This window comes from Patella vulgata, chromosome 1 (genome assembly GCF_932274485.2).
Source record: "Patella vulgata chromosome 1, xgPatVulg1.2, whole genome shotgun sequence".
In the NCBI taxonomy this organism is placed as follows: domain Eukaryota; kingdom Metazoa; phylum Mollusca; class Gastropoda; family Patellidae; genus Patella; species Patella vulgata.
The window spans coordinates 69,881,216-69,901,489 of NC_065879.2; the positions used below are offsets into that span (position 1 = coordinate 69,881,216).

The 20,274-nt window shown below is 35.8% G+C and overlaps 1 long non-coding RNA gene across 1 annotated transcript in view; it reads right to left on the reverse strand.

The window, feature by feature from the left end:
• LOC126808464 (uncharacterized) overlaps nt 1-13,360 on the reverse strand; it is a 72,984-nt gene extending 59,624 nt beyond the window's left edge. Inside the window, exon 1 of the long non-coding RNA XR_007674643.2 lies at nt 12,653-13,360. This is a non-coding gene — a long non-coding RNA (uncharacterized LOC126808464). The remainder of the gene's footprint in view (nt 1-12,652) is intronic.
• Between the last annotated feature and the right edge of the window lie 6,914 nt (nt 13,361-20,274).

A 20,274-nucleotide genomic window follows, 5' to 3' on the forward strand; every position in this document is an offset into this window, starting at 1 on the left:
CAATTTCATACCATCTGCAACACGAACTAGAGGTATTTTAATCTTATTCTACGAGACAGAGAACAGATAGTGGAGTCTGCTATTTCAAGACGCCTGTAGTATGTTAAGGGAAACTCAATGTTAGACCTGTCGACAAAATGTACTTCAATAGCGAATCTCACATCAATGCGAATGTAAATATTCGACACTCGATCTGGCCATCCCAATTTATTTTCTATCGAGTTCCCTTCTCTAAGTATTAAAGTAGCAGGCGTGTCTCAAATAATAACCTTCGACGTTAGTGTTGCCTACGTCGATGCCCATGATATTAATTAATATATATATCCCGCGAGAGTAATCCGTCCAATTACGGTCGTTGGATGACAACTTGCGAGTAACGTACACGGGGTAACTTCAGACTACCCTCTAATTTCTATTACCGAGAAAAAATGAATACGACCGACATTTACAGTGTTAGATCTTCGGTAGCATTGACTGTAAAATTGTAACTTTACGCCCAATACAAGATAATCGAAAGACTCTGCAAATCAAGACCCCACAGCTCAAAATCAACACCGGAGATACATCACTTAATATCAACAGCACTATATATATGTGTACTATCATTTAAAATAACAAGATCCTTTTGAAATGCACCAAAAAGAATATTGCCGGTTTCACTAGATTTTGTTGAAAATATCACATCTAAGGACAATTTATGTGCTGAGATATATCCGATTTTGTGTTCCAATGTCGACGCAGTAGTCAAAAGTTAAACAAACATTAGTAAAAAAAGCCGACTCCTCTTAATCTTTTGAAACAAATGTCTAATCACATACAACTTCCACCACTAATGGAAATATCACATCAAATCAACACAATTCAATAGTCTATTTTGAACTAATTCAAAGAGATTTCGTTCCTTTGAGACTGACAAGTGGAATGCTAGAGACTTACATTTGCCTTTCATACAACACTCAACGCATGATGTGTGAATGTATATTTTATTTTCATTCAAACTCTATTTAGAGATGAATCAAAATAAATTAACAATACAAGTAACAAGTCGCCTCAAATAGAACACTGGGTTGTCTAGATGAGTTTCCTCGTCTAGCAAGAAACACTTCGTCAACCATTTACAAGTTAACACCAGACCTCTTGACAACTTTACAAACAAAGTTGGCGTTACGTACTTGTGTTAACATGGTAAAGAGTATTAAGGTCCGTCTGGACGACGTGAGTTAATCACGTCAGCAATCTACTTTAAGTTTCATTAAGTATTTACTTGATGAGTGTTGCGAGTAAATCATTTCATTTCGACTGAAGGTCTATGGGGAAACGCATAGTAGAGGTCGGATTGGTCATCTATGATGAATAAAAACTTCGTTCGGAATGTAACTTAGATAAAGGCTATTTGCAGTAGCATATTCATTGATTTCCGGTTAAAAGTATCCGTTAAACAATTATATTGTCAGGTAGTCCCGGCGGCAGGTCGAAAAACCTGGAAATCTATATAGTCCACCTAATGTTTTTTGATGGATAACATATCTTCAGTATGTGTAGATTCAGAATCCGGATGAAGCCACCCTGGCACCCCTGGGGAATTTAAATACTAAATATGGCCGCCGTGAGGCATTGTCTGGTTATTTAGTGGGGTAAAATTTTGTGAAAGATTCTATCGGAATTCGGATTTAAGGTGGTTTCTAAAAAAATTCAACCCGATGAATCCAATGAGCTTGGTCCAAAGGTGGATTGTGTTTGGCTGTGAAGCTTTTGTGTTCTTATAAGAATACATGGGGTAGGTGTTTGCCGTGCTCTTACTCCTGTGATACGTAAGCTTTTACATTACAATTTTCTTCCATGGTCTCCCAAACTTAGTTATTTTGTCGAATTTGGGAACCATATTGGAGATTTGTTTGGTCATGGCAAATTTCGACATTCAGATATGAATTCTTTAATCCTGAAAACCTATAGTTTGACGTATACAGTATCACATTACTAACATCTAAATGTCCCGCCAAATATGGCCGCCATCATTTTGAATAAGAGCTCAACCTGGAATACCTTTTCCGTCAGAACATGTTTGTATGTTTATATCCGAAGTAATTGACACCTATATTTTAATATATTACACATCTTTTTAGGCCAAAATTAGCCTCCATTTTGAATTTGGCCCACTAGCTGAATTAACCGTCACTTTTAGGAGGAATACCCAAGTTTAGTGAATTCAGTGGGTCTAATTCTTACAGAAGCCAGCTTCAAACCAAGGTCCGAGAGAATCTGTAACGAGCTTTACCTCGCTAAATAACCAGAAAATGCTTCATGGCGGCTATCTTGAATATGCAAATTTCCCCACGGTTGCCAGGGTGGCATTATCCAAATTATGAATCTATACGTATTGAAGATAATATAAACCACCGAAAACCTATTTTCCAATATATTATACACCTTTGCAGGGAACTTTATGAGTTTCCCGCTAAAATGAGACTCCATTTTGAATTTGGCCCCCAAGCGGAATTAGCCGTCAATTTTAGGAGGAATTCCCAAGCGCAATGGATTAATTGGGTCGAATTCTTCTAGAAACGACCTTCAAACCTAAGTCCAATAGAATCCGTCACGAATTTTTCTTTTACCCCACTAAAAAAACAGAAAACGCCTCATGACGGACATCTTGAATATTTAAATTTCCCCCAAGGGTGCCAAGGGTATAGATTCCAAATCTACACATATTGAAGATATATAATCCAAAAACCATTAGGCTTAAAGTGGGGTTTGGCTACAGGACTATGGGGCTTAGTTAAAATTGGTGTGTATTGTTTTGAATATTGAATCGTAATTAGAACAAATTAATAGTGAGGAAACTTGAAATGAAAGGTTTTTGGCACATCGCATGTAGAGCACATCTTAATAGTCGAACATAAAACTAAGTAGCCTGACGTATACGAATCTTGGCACAAATATGCACTTTAATGTCTTCGCCTTGATTTAGATTTGGTACGTGATTCGGTTGCTGTACATTTCATCTAATTAAGGACCTTAGCTCTCCACCTTAGACATAGGTTATGTCAGTCATTGATAAGATCTTTCTTTGATTGAATTACTATGGTACTTTTATATATACAACTACACTACGGATAATACGCAAGACATCCAAAATTAGATTCATGACTAATAAATCCTTACGAGGCGTACCTGTACTTGACGTATGTATATATATATATAAACTAAATTAAAGAAAGACACTAAAATACTAATTTAACGTTTAACGGCTAGCACTTTCTGTTCGTATTGAACATCTTCAGGACATTTTTATTTATGAACGATTGCCTAGAACAATAGACCCAACGTCATGGCGTCACTATAAATATATCAAATACAACAGATATATCAAATACAACAAATAATATCAAATACGCAAAAATGATAGCAGCTACTGAAAATCGACGGCCACCACATTTCATCAGTTAATGCAATTTAGTTAGATTGCATAACACCTGAGTACATTTTGACTGGACTGGAATGAAAACGTAAGTATATTGTGCAATAGGGTATAAAGCCGGCACAGCCTCGACACATGGAAGAATTAACAATGAATTAATTCCCCAATAGATACGTCATGAGATTTTAAACGTACGTTGATGGTGCAAAGCAGGGATCTTTCCCACCCCCTTAAATTCCATTGACAACGAAATGAAGGAACAGACACTAGGATTTAGTGAACACGTCTCTTTAGAGGCAGGAGAAAATCCACGAGATTCGCCAGTCACGTACAAGCCTGGAATCGAACCCATTACTTGCACAGATAACATTCCCTGTAATCTACATCGAACACATCAGAAGGGGGAAGTATACTCTGCCTTGCGCAAATACAAGCAAATCTCCCAAACGACAAAAGAGGTAATACATGACCTGGTTTAAAAGCTGGTGTTTGACATATTATCTGTACATAATCATGAACACAGCAGGATTATAGCTAGCTATAAAAATTCCAAGCTGAAACATTTTGGCCTAATTCCATTCTATCTAGATCAATGATAAGTTAGTTAGGTGGTTATTAAGCCATCTCAGAGGAATTTCATTTCATACTCGAAAATATTTTGGTTCACGATTATTGAATTATCATGAAATGAATATGATTTTACGTCAGGCTGATTTCTAAAGAGACTTTTCTTGACAATACCTTGTGAACCAGAATTAGACAAGAAACTCACTCAGTCGCGTTTCTGCCCTTCATTCTTCTTTATTAAATAGACACATTCATAGAGGAGTCTTTATTTTGGAAATCAGACGTCGGAAAATAATTTCGGTCTGATTACTGTACTCATGATAATAAATCATAATGAAATAAACGCAGTCAAAATGAGGCCACGTAAAGGGTATTGAAGATAATGAGAACCGCGGTATTTTAAAACACTGTGTCGACTAAGCGAGTTCCTTGTTTGCAAAAATCGAAACCCTCGGTCAATTCATTATCGATCTGTGTAGTGAAAAAGTCTGTAGCTGTTTTTTTGGCGATAAACCGAAGGTCACTGCAGAATATATATATCATCTATTTTCATGATGACCGTGTCCAACGATCCGTATAATTACGATGACCTATGTTTATTCTAAGGGGCACAATAACCTGAAGTTACAATATGACGACCGAGGTCAATTACGTATCATAATATCATTGAAGATTATCGTTAAAGCGACGAACGAAATAGAATATGGCGGCAATTTTACTTGATACAAAAATATTCCAAAAGAGAAAAATTGATAAAATAGTGAAGTCTGCTCACATTACCGTCCTACCCTCGTGTGCAGACTGAACTATTTTATCAATTTTGATGTTAAGAGCCTTCATGACTTCTTTTCCACAAAACACATTAATACTTCAAGAAGAAATGAAATGGGGTTAAATGAAGACAGGCATACGCAATACTGTGGGCCATGGCCGAGCGCTTAAGACTTCCGCCTACTCATCCGTCAAGCGTTCTTTTACGTACACGACGAGTGCACAGATGGACCTCGATAAAACCAGACTAGGAAAAGCAGCGACATAGCCACTGAGCCACCATGGCTACAGAAACGTTTAAACATTGAATTGACGAGACCTTGTTTTTGTGTAAAAATGTAAACATATTCAGTCCAAATAGTTTATCATTTCATGTAATCACACGATAAATATCGATCAACAGTTACCTATTAATGTTCATATTATGACTTGTATGGATAATAATTTTATGGTAATAGCTTTTGTTGTGAGAAAGGATTAAATATTAGACCAATACAAATAGGTCCAAAAACCAGATGGTGGTTTAGGGCTTGCGTCAAAGTGCAATTATATTGATTACATGAGACTTGTTTTGTTTCGTCATAAAACATTTGTATAAACAATAAAAGATAATGTATAAAAAAAACCCAAGGAAACGCATCATAGAAACTGACTATCATCCTCAAACGGAAATGATAATGCCTTGATAAATTCTATCACAATGAATTGGGACACACAATTTAAACTAGGGTCCAAAGGCATCTAACGTAACTTTTGGATTTGGGCCGTTGTGGTGGTCGAGCGGAAAGGAAACTGGACACTAGACTAGAATAGCAAGAGTCAACAACACCTGCATGTTCCTGAAGTAACGAACGCGAATGTTACATAAATAAGACGCGCAAGTTAAAGCGAGATCAAGCATTCTATTGAAGATGCAACACCTGTGGGTCCTGGGGTAGTTGGTTATCACGTTGCCAGCTCTTAGCTAAATACTTGACAACATATATATGACGGCATTTCACAAATCGCCACGGAAATTCGCCCTATGTCCTTGAATACCCTTTTATTAAAGGAATCACACTTTCAGAAGAAAAAGATAAGTAAATAATTACCAACGAGAAGATTTAGCCCCGGAAAAGAAAACTAGTCACAAACGCGATTATTATCCTGCTTATTCATAACTTTAAACTGTTGAATCATCAAGTCACCTATTTCTGGTGTTATTGAATTAGTAGACCATAAATAAAAATATTTGTTATGTAAATATTTGTCGCTAATGTCATTGACAATAACAAGTTCTAAATCAATATTATCATATTATCACATTGCCTTGATTAACTTATTAAACATTTAGTACTGTCTGCATAGACCGTCGCTGTTGCTATATTTAGCTAATGTGTAAAATAACAAAACAAAAACCCAACATCAAATTACCAATATAAAAGAGAATAGTTTGAATGAAGAGAGGAATACATAGTGAGAAATAAAGAATAACATAACCAATAACAGACATGTGATGTAAAGAAAATAAAGTGAAGATTGGATTGAAAAGAAGGATGAATTAATCGATGTAACTTGTAATCTAGTGTAAAGACAGATAACGAATGTAGTATTTAAAGGTTAAAAGAAAATGTGTGTCAGTGAATGGATCGAAAGAAGGATAAATGAAGAACAGATATTATCAGTGTAACCTACACCTTAGTTGAAAGACAGATAACGAATTGATATATGAGAAACGTAAACCAATTACATCTATGATAATACAGGGCACAAAGTGAGCTAATGACGTCACAGCTCTACACAAATACAGTGTGAAGACAACTTTTATATTTATATTTTACTAGAATAAAAATATCATATGCAGATTTACTTCCATCACAGTCGGTATGACAGACATTAATGTACATAGCAAAACGCAATTTACGTGTACCAACTTATTCATAATACATGAGGTATTCTATTGGTTCAATACGCGAGTTCTAGTTCACGTGTACGTGATAATTTGTACTTTTGTTGATTAAAGTATGGGTGACCAAATAGAGGATAGGCTCTGTAATAATCCACAATATAAACAAATACAACCAATCAAATTACAAACAGCCACTATTCAATTTGTTTAGCAAATAAACCTGCCAGTAATTACCATCTTGTTGAAGATCTGACAATCCAAAAAAAAAAAAAAGAAGAAAAAAAAGGTAAATAGATAAGAGAAAAATAGAAATAGCCCGTGCAGTCTCTTGTTTTTATTCATTCAATACTTAACCATTGGTTGCCAGGCAAGATACGTCCACATTTTGCAGAGATGGATAGAAAACAGGCTAAAAAAAGTGATTTTTCGTACAATCAGGGGCCATAATCCAGGAAGTGAGAGAGAAATTGTGTTTAACGTCCACTCGACACAAACTAGGTCATTTCGGGACTAACATATGTTTTAATTTTATTTACATAATTTGCTTGCGCGTAGGGGTCTTAAGCAGTGGGAGGAAACCGGAGAACCCGGAGAAAACCCAAGAGGTTGGACAGGCGACCCTACTCCTTGTCACGTACAACCGGGGATTCGAAACCACGCCAGTCGACTCAATGACAGACTTTATGATACAGCGCGGGCACGCTAACCATTCAGCCATCCAACCCCCCAATCCAGGAAGTAATGGTCTGAAATACACGAATATCGAAATAGACTGAGATATTTGGGATATAAAGATATATTTTAAGTTTTTAAGTTTTATCAAAACTGGATAAAAATTGTGACTTCTGGAGGGCCCATTTCGTACATTCAGCGGCCATTTTTTCAGGCATTTTCGGTCCGATTTTCACGAAATTCGATCTCAACAGTCATTAAGGGGTAACGGTGGTACATTCAAACCTTTTATTTTAAAATCGGATAAAAATTGTGACTTCTTGAGGGACTACAAGCTAAAAACGTGAGCTTTCGTATAACCAAGAGCCATAATTCAAGAAGTTATGGTCCAATATGCGCAAATATCGAAAGGAATCAAGATCTCTGGATTAGAATCGTACATTTCAAGTTTCATCAAAATCGGATAAAAATTCTGACTTACAGAGTGTCCACAACCTTGGTATTACATACTTTTACACTATTTGTGTACAAGGAGCGGCTATTTTGTCCGGCAACTTGGGTCAGATTTTTACGAAATTCGAACTCAACGTTCATTGATGTGTAACAGTGATATATTTAAACGTTTTTTTTTTTAAATTGAATACAAATTGATACATATGGCGGGTCCACAAGCTAAAAATGCGATTTTTCGAACAATCGGGGTCCATAATCTAGGACGTTACGTTCGGATATGCGCGATTATCGAAAAACCAAGATCTTTGTGACATAAACATAAATTTAAAGTTACATTAATATCGGATCAAAATTGTGACCTCTAGAGGGTCCACAACGTTGATATACCATATTATACTTACCCTATATGCGTACGAGGGGCGGCCATTTTGTCCGGCATTTTGAGTTCGGTTTTCACGAAATTTGAACTCAACCATCATTAGGGTGCAACGGTGATATATTCAAACGTTTATTTTTAAATGGATAAAAATTGTGACCTTTTATCCAGTGACAATCATTTTTTTTATAAATTGTCAGATATCCTCTCACAGTCTCATATATAATTATGAGAGAGCCGAAATTCGCCCGTGTATCTGTTATCGCTTGTTACTTAAGTCAGTTATATAGAAGGATAACTCGTGTTTTCCTTTTGCTTTCATCACTTCCGTTTCTTCAAATCTTCGTTATTGATCTATCGTAGCAATTATCTCTGTGTTAAAATTATATTTGGAACATGTTTAACCAGTTCTATCACATATGTGATAATGGCGGACTCCAATATTGTCCTTTAACCAAAATAAAAGGGCCAAATCAGCAAAACTGGACTCCACACAATAGAATAATTAAGAGTATATGGGCTAATTAAACACCCTAAAAATTAACCACAGAATATTATGCGTGGTAGGATGAGGCAGTTGCCCATCGCCACGCTTCTTCTCGCTGTTCTTCGAATGGTATATATCTTGGGAACTCTTAATTGCACTATGTCTTGTTAGTATTTAAAGAGGATATTTGTCGTTTTAGAGTGAATAACATATTTTATTTCATCGAGAAGCAAGAAAACTTATATTTTCACGAATGCTAAATATAAATGTTTTCTTGCTTAGAGATGAAATAAAATATGTTATGCACGACAAAACGACAAATGTTCTATTTATTTTATGATTTTACAATCATTTTAGGTAAAAACAACTAGCCAGTGGAATAACACTTTTATTTCACTGATAAAACGCGGTATTCCACTACTGATCATAAAATAAAATGTGTTATTGCCGCAACAATGTTTGGAAAAAAAGTTAATCTCTGTTCACGTCGGGATTAACATCTTTTACATTATAGTTTCTCATCAAATTCACTAAACATAATAAAGCATTGTCGTCTCATGTGAGTGCAAAGAGGTGTCGTTGTGAAGTTTTAACCCAATTCTATCTGTGTACGTCCTTGCATTTCATTAGTAATACTGTTATTATACATAACATGACATTAAACTCAAAACAAATGCCCTATTATTTACATTTAAACCAATAACTTCCTGCAACGGTCGCCAAATACAAGAATCTCTGTAATTTTAAAAGCTAAGTTTTTATCGGTCATTATCCCTTGGCTTAAAGTACTGGCCCTTTAATCACAACGAGTTTTTGTATTTAGCGACTGAAGTATAATTATATATACTAAGTTTAAATAAATACGTCAAAGGTCATCACGAACTTACTATTTAGCTGACGGGAATGTCACATTTTTCAAGGTTATGGTCTAGATTGTAACTAATCATAGCGCATTAAAATGTGGACAATTATTCATTTGTTTTCCCTGGCCATCCACAATCACAGAGATGATGAAAAGGGACAAGTTAATGAGGCCTCAATATTAACTTTTTATTTTCTGTAAATTAAAGTAGCTAAGTCTATATTTAACTCAATATCATCCAAAGTCTTCGACATCGAAAACACGAATTTTTTGTCAATTTAAATCAACATTGGTGTTGTTGTCGTATCGTGAAAAGATGGGCTTATGATATTCAATATTTAAGACAAAATAAACATTTTACCATTGGTACACGAATAGTGTACCATAATGCGTTTCAGTGCCATTTGTAATAAGGGACTCGACGAACAAGGCTAGACATATTCCACAAGTCATGTCAAACGGTGAGGCCATATTCTTATCCGGAGAACATGCGCAATAAATACTATAGGTGTAGACTGGAATAACCAGACCCTAGAGACCGCCATTCGATTGACACTTCTGGCGTATTTCACCGAACATAACTGATTTGAAAAACGGGTACGATTATTATATTATTATATGCGTTGCGACCCATTTGTGTCAATTTCTATAGATCCCAAATATTAGCGAATTAGCCCCTTTAAATTCTAAAACATTTTTAAAATATTTATTAAGAAAATCAAAATTTACGGGCAAATTTAAAATTCAGTTTTCGACTACTCGTACAAAAAGCACGAAAAATTGTTTTTCTAATTTCTACCCCCTCGCTATGTACAGCACAATGAGTGGCACAAACCACCGAGCATCACACCTCACACTTCGGTCGACACTGGCACACATGGTGCTGCCATCGGGACGGTATGCATTGGGAACCACGTTCATATGTTAGCCTAATCATGTCTAGCACAAGTATATAGTTTCAATAACGCATACGTCGGCTAATTAATTACTAGCTATCCCAACGCACTACACGTATTTGTTTAAACGATTCCTTATCAAATAAACTTGCCATAGTTAATATAATGAACTCGCGATTATGCTAAAGACGTCATAACATGTTATTGCAATCGGATCTTCTCGTTACATTCCGTTTCATCATTAATGATCTCGATGATGCAAATGAAGACTTCATAAAATGGCAATTTCCAACGTTAACGTATGGAAAAGATGATTCATGGTGCTATTACAATAATATTTGCATTGATTTCGACATTTCATATAACGCATACGGTAGTTGAATAAACTTTACTAAACACGGACACACTGATATTTATATTAAACTCGTAAACATTTATGATAAACAACTAAAACTACTAGATCATTGATTTAAAGGCTGCCGATTATCAGAATACAACCAAAGTGTAATTTATTGTAAATGTTCACGGTGGGTCTTCACCTTTTCATGAAACCAATTAGGTTAAGTACTTTGAATTGGTAACATGAACTTTGCTGAAAAAGAAATTAAACCTTGGTGTCCTTTCAGATTAAGAGTAATCGTATTATACAGAATCCAAAGATTGGCCTCCTGGAAGAATGCGGCGGTCATGGGTGTGTGTGTGTGTGTGTGTGTGGGGGGGGGGGGGGGGCTTTTTATCTACACGTTTAGAAATGAAAGTATTAACTACACGAGCAGATTTAATGTTTAATAAAAATGTGTCAATTAGAAGGGTAATTGGTCCTTTCCCCGTCATTTTTTCGAGGTCTATAGTGTACAAGTTATTTGCCCTTTGTTGTTGAAAACAGCACCACCACCATCCTAAAATTCCTGGATCACCACAAATTAGCTATTTCGGGACTAATACATGATATACCTTTATTTATTGGGAAGGAAACAGGAAAACCCGGAGGAAACCCACGGGGTTAGGCAGACGTCCGTACCCTATTGTGATCTAAAGCGCACACGTTAGACACACCAACACCCACTTCACCCTACTCCTAATTGCCCCTCTAAAAACGTTAAAGGGCCAATCTCGATTATATTTTGGAGAATAAAACTGCTTAAATTTGTGTGAAAAGCCCTTAAAAACCTCTACCTTAGGGTCGGGCAACTAACTCAATATACGTGATACGTTTTCAAACAACTTAATCCATGCAGTCTTCATCTGATACTAGGGACCAATGCCCCTAGCTGCATTATACCTCGAAAGAAACAGCAATAGGTTATTAGGTCACCCAACGAAAAACAGACCCGAAATCTTAAAAGGTTTACGTGTCCGGATAAGCGGTTTTGACGTTCTCGCCCAAACGGCTCAATATTTTAATCTGAAATCTTCAGAGAAGGTAAATACACCATTCCTCTATATTTTGGCGTTTAAATGTAATACGTACACAGACTTTTATTTCTGAGACTGTGAAAATCGGGATGGTCCCTTTAAGGGCCAAGTTGGCAAGACGGCGTTTTACACCAACCGAAAGTTGAGTCAGAAATCCAATTTCTCTTTCTGTCTCCTTTTTTATTACAAATGTAAATAATCATGTTATACGAAATTGATACAAAGTATATAAATATTTGACACTGGATAAACAAACATTATTAATTTACGTAGATGTCGCTATTACCCAGGTGTGTGCAAACTGTGGGGTAATAGGGTGCAATTACCAACCGTGGAGGCAGAATAATACTGATATAACGATTTATAAACAAGTCAAGTTCATATAAGTTACCTTGGCTGTAACTAAGTAATCCAATGATTCACCCCTTGTTAACCCACACACTTTCTTATTCCTAGTATCGATATCTGGGGTCACTTTATTCATCTTTGAATGAGCAATTGAAATTATGATTTTCTGATAAACATCAGCCACTTACAATGGGGAAGTTGTGTTTATGGTTGATAGACGAGCCTACTGCATAAGTAATAAAATATTAACCTCGCTTCATCCGAATTCTTATTACTATGCTATTATGGATAATTTACATGTATATATGTATTACTCGCAATGAGTCTCCGTTATAATTAATACCCATGTCTTCTCTAAATGTCTATCAAAGACGTTCACGAAAATCAATTGAAACTATAACACTGGACCCCACTCCACCACGCCCACCCCATACAAGCATGTTGCCGGATCTTAGTTTAAAGATGTGTCAATTAAAAATAACCTTAAAAGAAACTTACATCTTTTCGAGCTGGCTCTTCCGTCCTTTCCGTAAATTGTTTTTGCCCCTTTGTTTCGGCTTTCGGGGTATCTACTCCAACAACCATGATGCTGCTTTAGGTTGATACGTGTATGTTTAAACAAAGAATTAAACAAAGTTCCAAATTTTTTTCAGAAGTTATTAAATTGTATTCATAGAAATCTGTGAAACGTTTTATGTAACGTTTCGCAAATTTGAAATAAAAACCATTAAGAAAAATATTCGGATCAATACTGTTACCGAACCCTTCTGAATCTCCACTCTAAGTCTTTCAAAAGTCAATTTCAAATCAACACTGCCAATGCAGTTTTGATCACTGGAACCACAAGTTAGTTTCTTTAAATTACTGACACTGTATATGTGATAAAGTCGATTACCAGTTATTTTATCCAAACCACAACGTTTTTAGATGTTGTGTTTTTGCTCCTAAGACCTAAACACAATATACTTTTAATCTACCCACAACAACTGTTTAACACTCCGCACTGTGAACTCACTCACAATAAGCAGACGTCAAAATAAATTTGAACCACCATTCCATTGACGTAGAACGCAAAGTTTCAACTGACAGGTCATGTATAATGTGAACTTATATATAAAACTAAAACAACGATATATATATACACGCGCGCATTCATCATCAACATTGGACATATAGGTATATACAATAAATACATCGTATATACACTATCGCATGCGCGTCGCACGTGTGTTTAAAAATAGCACCACGAGTAGAAGCAGACGTCTAATTGTTATATTTACTTATATTTCTAGGATGTAAAATTGAGGTCACTTTCCTATGACTAGGCTGCACGTGGTGTACATAATAACGTTGTTATTTGAGAAACATAGTAATTTATTGATTTGAAAACTGGGGTCAAAAACTAACATGTCAGAATTATGCGAGCATTTGAAGCAGCTGGGTCAAGTATGCAATAACAGTGACGAATCGTCAGCAGCCATGAATATAATGAGGGGTTCGCCAAGGTTCTCTACTTTTCTTGTAGATATTTCTAACATTCGTAAGTTTTTTTAATGACCTTAGTTTATTTTCTGTTTTAAACGCAATGGATAAGATGATAAGTTAATAAAAAGAATAAGGCGTTTACAATTTTGATCAAAATCTACGAAATCCAAACAAACTGTCCCTTAAATTGGGAAAAGAAAATGGTCGTTTTCCACTTTCCCTATAGATGGATACCAACCAACCATTACCAACTAGCATCCTGTTTGGATTTGGGCTCAATAACAGAAACATTATTTTCCATGTGGGTGTATTAAAAGTAATTAGATGACACAAATTTTTAATTGCATATTTATACGACAAGTTTTACCATTCTCACTCAATTAGAATCGAAATTGTCGAGCTCCAATATGTCGACCAATCAAATTGCTCATCATCGAACTTAGTTAAGGTATATATACGACTGAAACTATACTCCGACTTTGAGCTACAGAAACTCGCAATCAATTGGAATCAAAGTTATCATGTTCCAAAACATCAACCCATTAAACGTTCAAGATACCGATGTAATGAAACTATAGGGAAAGCGCATCATCGAACGTAATTAAGGTATTTATGTAATGATATACGCCACGTTTACCCATTGTCACTAAATTAGAATCAAAGTGTTGAGCTCCATTATTAATTTGCTTATCACTCTGCTTAACTTGAGCCGAAAATGCTCATTATCAAACTTAGTCACGGTATTGATGTAATGAAACTATACACCAAGTTTCAGCACTCTGGCCTAACTAGAAATAAAGTTATCGTGTCACAAAGCATCGACCAATCAAATTGCGTATCTATGCTTAGCCTAAGTAGAAAATGGTCATCATCGAACCCAGTCAAGAAGGCATTCGTATATTATACTTGCACAACATCAAGTTTGAGTTATTGGGTCCCAAAAAGTGTGACAGACAGACCCATTTTAATAGTCCCCTGTTTTCTTCGAAGGGGGTGGGGGGGGCAATAATGCTAAAACTCTAAATGTAAAAATCCGAATGATAGACGAGACAATTTTCATATTAATGCTAAAGTCCCCTAGGCACAAGCGTAGTTGAAATAAAATTGAACCGTTATGTTAGCCCCGATAAGATCTAGTTGATTATGTTAGCCCCGATAAAATCTAGTTTATTATGTTAGCCCCGAAAAGATCTAGTTTGAGTCGAGTGGAAGTTAACAACCCACAACTCTTTATGATGTTTCTGAGTGTAATTAATTAACAGGTGATTAACAGATGGTTATGATGTATCTTGGTGAAAAGTGTACTTACGCTTTCTATATAACACCTGTCGTTACTTTATTGGTGATGTCAACTGATTCTGACTGTCACCACTGTTATCTAACATTTTGTCTATTTTTACATGTCGGGGTATTGTTTTAAGATTATCTGATTTAAGGTCTGGCAGACACTTTACGTGGTTCATTTTGAGACTAACATACCGTCATTTTATGTTCCCGTGCGAGAATTTTGAGTTTTGTAAGTACAGTGGTGTTGCAACTTCGAACTGCCAAGTGATCTTTTACATGCACAACCACTTTGCTCACAGGACTGAACGGGTTCTAGAACATAAACCTTCAAGGCAAAGGGATGGTTCCCAGTTTGCATGCCTATGCTCGTGGTTACCCAGGTATTCGATTTACTTATTTTAGTTTTCTTACGCTCTAGTTGAATTTGGGTTTATTTTATTCTTTAATTCTAGAAGGCTACGATGATTGTATCATACTAGCAAAAGCCCCCATAGTAATAAAATAAAAAATATAATCTTACTTCAGGGATAGAAAGTAGATTCATCTTCAGAAATCTTGGAACGGAAGCAGTGGAACGCAAACCGGAATCTCTAATACAGGCTTGTCATAACCCAACAGTTTTATTTATCAAAATCTCAGCTGTTTTACCACGACACATTCGCGCACTTTTTTGTTTTTATTTTGCTTTCGGAATGGCTAAAACGGTTATTGCGCAACATTTATCTGGTACTTCACAACGGGGATAAGTATGGCACTATGGATTGTCTTATGAGGGTGCATAATACACCCAAGGTAACGAGTTCCGTTTCTAATCACTTTAAATCGCAAATATAACAGAACTGGGCACTCATTTAGCGATAACTAACCAAATTGACACACGGCACTGGAAACGTTATCGCTGGTCAATATCAAAATAACAATAAAATACTTGAGTATATGTTCATATATTAATGTAGGCCATATATGAATCCAATAATCTCGTGTTTCAATTAAATATACGGCTGACTAACAATCGATTATCATGAGATCGAATAATACCTTAGCGGTGTATTACAAAAACTGTCATCGTGTCTATAATACACGTTTAAAGAGACACGAAGTCAGTATTAAAAAGTTTTATAAAGAGTTGGCCATTCTTGCTATAATAATTCAAAAATAGATGATAAAAAAAGAAAATGTTGAAAATTTCAGTCAAATTACTTTGTTCTGAACGTAACTGTCACTGTTAAAAGTTTGGACCAGAAATAGGCATCAATTGTGTCTGCACCGTCAATGAGAATTGGCGATCGTTTGATTGACAGACGATAACTCCACCCATGCTCAATGGCAATGGCAGCCTCGCTTGACAGGCCTTTCATCACCAGTTTCCGGTAGTGACATCAGCGACTAACGGTAAATGTTAGCTTGGTCCGCCATTCATTGATTTAATTTTAAATGGACGACGTTTAAATCCAAATTGTATCCAAACCATCCGTGGGTCTACAGAGTTGATGAGCAATGTTTGGCACAAAGTCGAATAAATTGTCGGCGATGCATGTGTCGATGTATTTCAATGACAGTGTCAACTTTGAAATAAGCGAGTAACCACCGACTTGGGAAATGTCGTCCCAGATAACTTCCGACATATCAACGACAGTCAAATAATGCGCACCGAATATCCGTGATGAAAATGCCACATAATAAATATTTCAAATTCAGCCTGAAAAACTATCAGATTGTCGGCGGCAAAAAAATCATTAGTGTGCACGAACGCAACGTGTGGGATGGCAGAGTTACTTAGTGCCAGTACAGGTTGTCTAATTCTGGTAAAAAAAAACCCACAAAACTCCTGTATTTTAGCAATATATCTACATGCAGACTTTATATTGTATCTCTAAACACAGTGTAGTCAACCACACGGAAGACCCCTCCTTTAAATCAGCTATTCACCATGAACAGATAGCAGACAAATCATATACCGTTCTTATTCATTGAACACAATCAATACATAACTCATAAATAATCGTCAGAGACGAAGTCATATTCGTCAGTTTATGGTTACAAAACAATCCTCAGCTGTATTACGAGAAACTGCAATATTGAAACTGGGGACAAAATGGTTCACCAGCAACTGACCGATTTTAAGAGTTGGTTGAGTTAGGTGTTTAACGCAAATGATTACCACATAAAATGGAATTAAAAAGCAGATGTCATAAACATGGCATAATTTGTCAGACAATAAAACGTTTGTATTTTTCCTTCTGGGACACAATTCACAAAAAGTTAAACCTTTTGCCACCTGTGCATCTTGTCCCGTTGTGAATAAATCAGATCTTACACATCTTAAAGGCAGAAAAAGAAATTTTTTTCAAAACCGTGGCCAAATTTAAATAGGTCAGTCAGTACTTGGATTTTCGATAGTAAGGTAAGGTTACGTTTATATGAATATATTTTCTCTGAGAAACCAGAAATTAATTCGACTTCAAATTCACTATATCATGGCATAGTTTATTATCAGATTTCTATCCATATATAGAATTCCCATACAATACGTTGCCACCTGTACAATAAGGTCCATATTAAGCGGTTTTCCTTTTTACCAAACAAGAGGTATTTCTGTCTCCATAAATAATTATCGACTGTCATGTCCTATGTCAGCATTTATCAGTGAACTTAATTCGAAAGATTAAAAACCACCAAGTGGTCCAAAATACTTTATTTTAAAAAGGGATAAATGCAACTGTGTTATATAATAAAAAGAAAGCTTAAATCTTAAATGAATTAGGTTTTATTTAGATCAATTATTATTTCATGAAAAACTATATTATAAAAAGGGAACAGTTAGCAAAAATGGGGCTAGACTGTCTACAGTTATTATTAATAATATTTCGTTTCGTTTTCATTTCTTCCTTAATTATAATAAGAGACATCACCCTACCAATTTATAAATTATCGTGACATATTATTATTCATAAATTAAAGACCATTCAGCCAGATTATTTCACTACTATACAGTATTTGACATCTGGAGCAGGCCATAAAATGCACTGTGTATTTTTGTAAATAGAAACATATACAAAAAATCTCGGATTAAAATAGTAAGTGCGCGATAATAATTTTCTAGATAGTTGGGGTTCTAGAAGAAGTACTTGGTAAACATCATACCATAAAATGATACACTTGGATTATTTTCGATTGGGGTCATTTAAAAGAGCCCGAAAACTATAGTGTCCATTCATTTATGTTATTTTGTCGCTCTTAAAGGAGAAGTCTCGCCTGTAAGACTCTTATGTCGGTTACATATGCCCAAACTGTTTTTCACACTTTGTGTAATGAATTTAAACCCTATGTCTTGTATGTCATAACAATTTTTCTCTAGTCTTTATACTTGTAATTAATGACATGACAAATTGCAGCTCTATAAATGTATAATATATGTTATTGTGTCTAGTTTATGAAAATAACGACAAGCTTAATTGTAGATCACATTTGAAGATAGATGGTGTCGTCCTTTGTCCCTTTTAGACTAGCACCATCACTGTCTTTAAGGTTATACAACAACAATTATTTCATATTAGTTAATTTTGACACTCTACTACTAACAACTGATACCACTTCTCATTTGGGGAGTACACACGGCTAACACTATTTTAAATGCTGTACTATTGTATCAAATCACCTGAAACTAAAAAGGGTTCTAGAAAGCTTAATCATGCTTAAAACGATCTCAGAAACGGAAGACACCGAGATTAAAATAAACACCGAACCTAAGATCGCCACTTTAATCAAATATAGCAGAAAATTGATGAAGTATTGTCATAGAAATAGCAGCATGTAACTAAAAATATCCCAGATCTTGAATCAATTCTCTTTATACAAACATAATGACAATAGTATTTCAGAGCTCCAGTCCTAAAATAACTCACATGCATCAAGCCGATGACTCATTCCTAGCTTTTGTAATACAAAAAATTAACTGAATTTATTGATCACCATCAAAGTATATTAGAGGAAAATATATTAAGTATGTGTTTCATGTTTTATAGCTATTTTCTTTCACAAAAATAAGCTTAAATTTAGCTTTACGCACATTAGCGATTTTTTTTGTGAGTGATTATTCGTCATTAGTACGTACAAAAATATACTGAGTTATATAAGGAACAGTACACCGGTTTTCCACCGCGCTTAGTAAATATAATTAATAATCAAACTATGCGTTTTTATATCCTTACTGTTGTTATTGTGCCATGGCTTTTACATAGTGGGTGAGATTTCAGAATTTTATTCACTACACGTAAAATATGGGTAATGCGAATGGTGGACAGGTGCTAAAATCGCGAGACAAAATGTCATTTCTCCTGTGGTTACTACATTTAAAAGAGCCAAACTGATAACTCAATATTTTCCATAATATTCGAAATTAAAAACACGAATTGGAATTCATTATTGTTCGATTTCAATCAATATTGATGTTGTTATCTTGCCGTGAGACTATAAGATTAAATATACAATATTTAAGACACAATGAACAATTTATAATCAGTACACGAGTCGTGTATTCTATGGCTTCGGACGCCATTTGTAATGAACAAAGAAGAGAGAGAGAGAGAGAGGGAGAGAGAGAGAGAGAGAGAGAGAGAGAGAGAAATGGGGTTTAACGTCCACTCGACACAAACTAGGTCATTTCGGGACTAACATATGGTTTAATTTTATTTCATTAATTCGCTTGCGCGTAGGGGTCTTTAGCAGTGGGAGCAAACCGAAGGACCCGGAGAAAACCCACGAGGTTGGACAGGCGACCCTACTCCTTGTCACGTACAACCGGGGATTCGAAACCACGCCAGTTGACTCAAAGAAGAGAGAGAGAGAGAGAGGGAGAGAGAGAGAGAGAGAGAGAGAGAGAGAGAAATGGGGTTTAACGTCCACTCGACACAAACTAGGTCATTTCGGGACTAACATATGGTTTAATTTTATTTCATTAATTCGCTTGCGCGTAGGGGTCTTTAGCAGTGGGAGCAAACCGAAGGACCCGGAGAAAACCCACGAGGTTGGACAGGCGACCCTACTCCTTGTCACGTACAACCGGGGATTCGAAACCACGCCAGTTGACTCAATGACAGGCCGTATGATACAGCACGCACGTGCTAACCATTCGGCCACCCAACCCCCCATGAACAAAGAAAACATACCCTACGATGCCGAAGTAATTAGTAATCACTGATTCACAAACGACAAAATAATAATAAAATAACGTATAGAATGGACTAAGCAGGCGTACACGTATGCATTTATACAACATTAATATATGATTTAAGACCCATTTTCGTCTTCCAAAGAATAAAGGCATACGCCCTTTAATTAAACTAGCA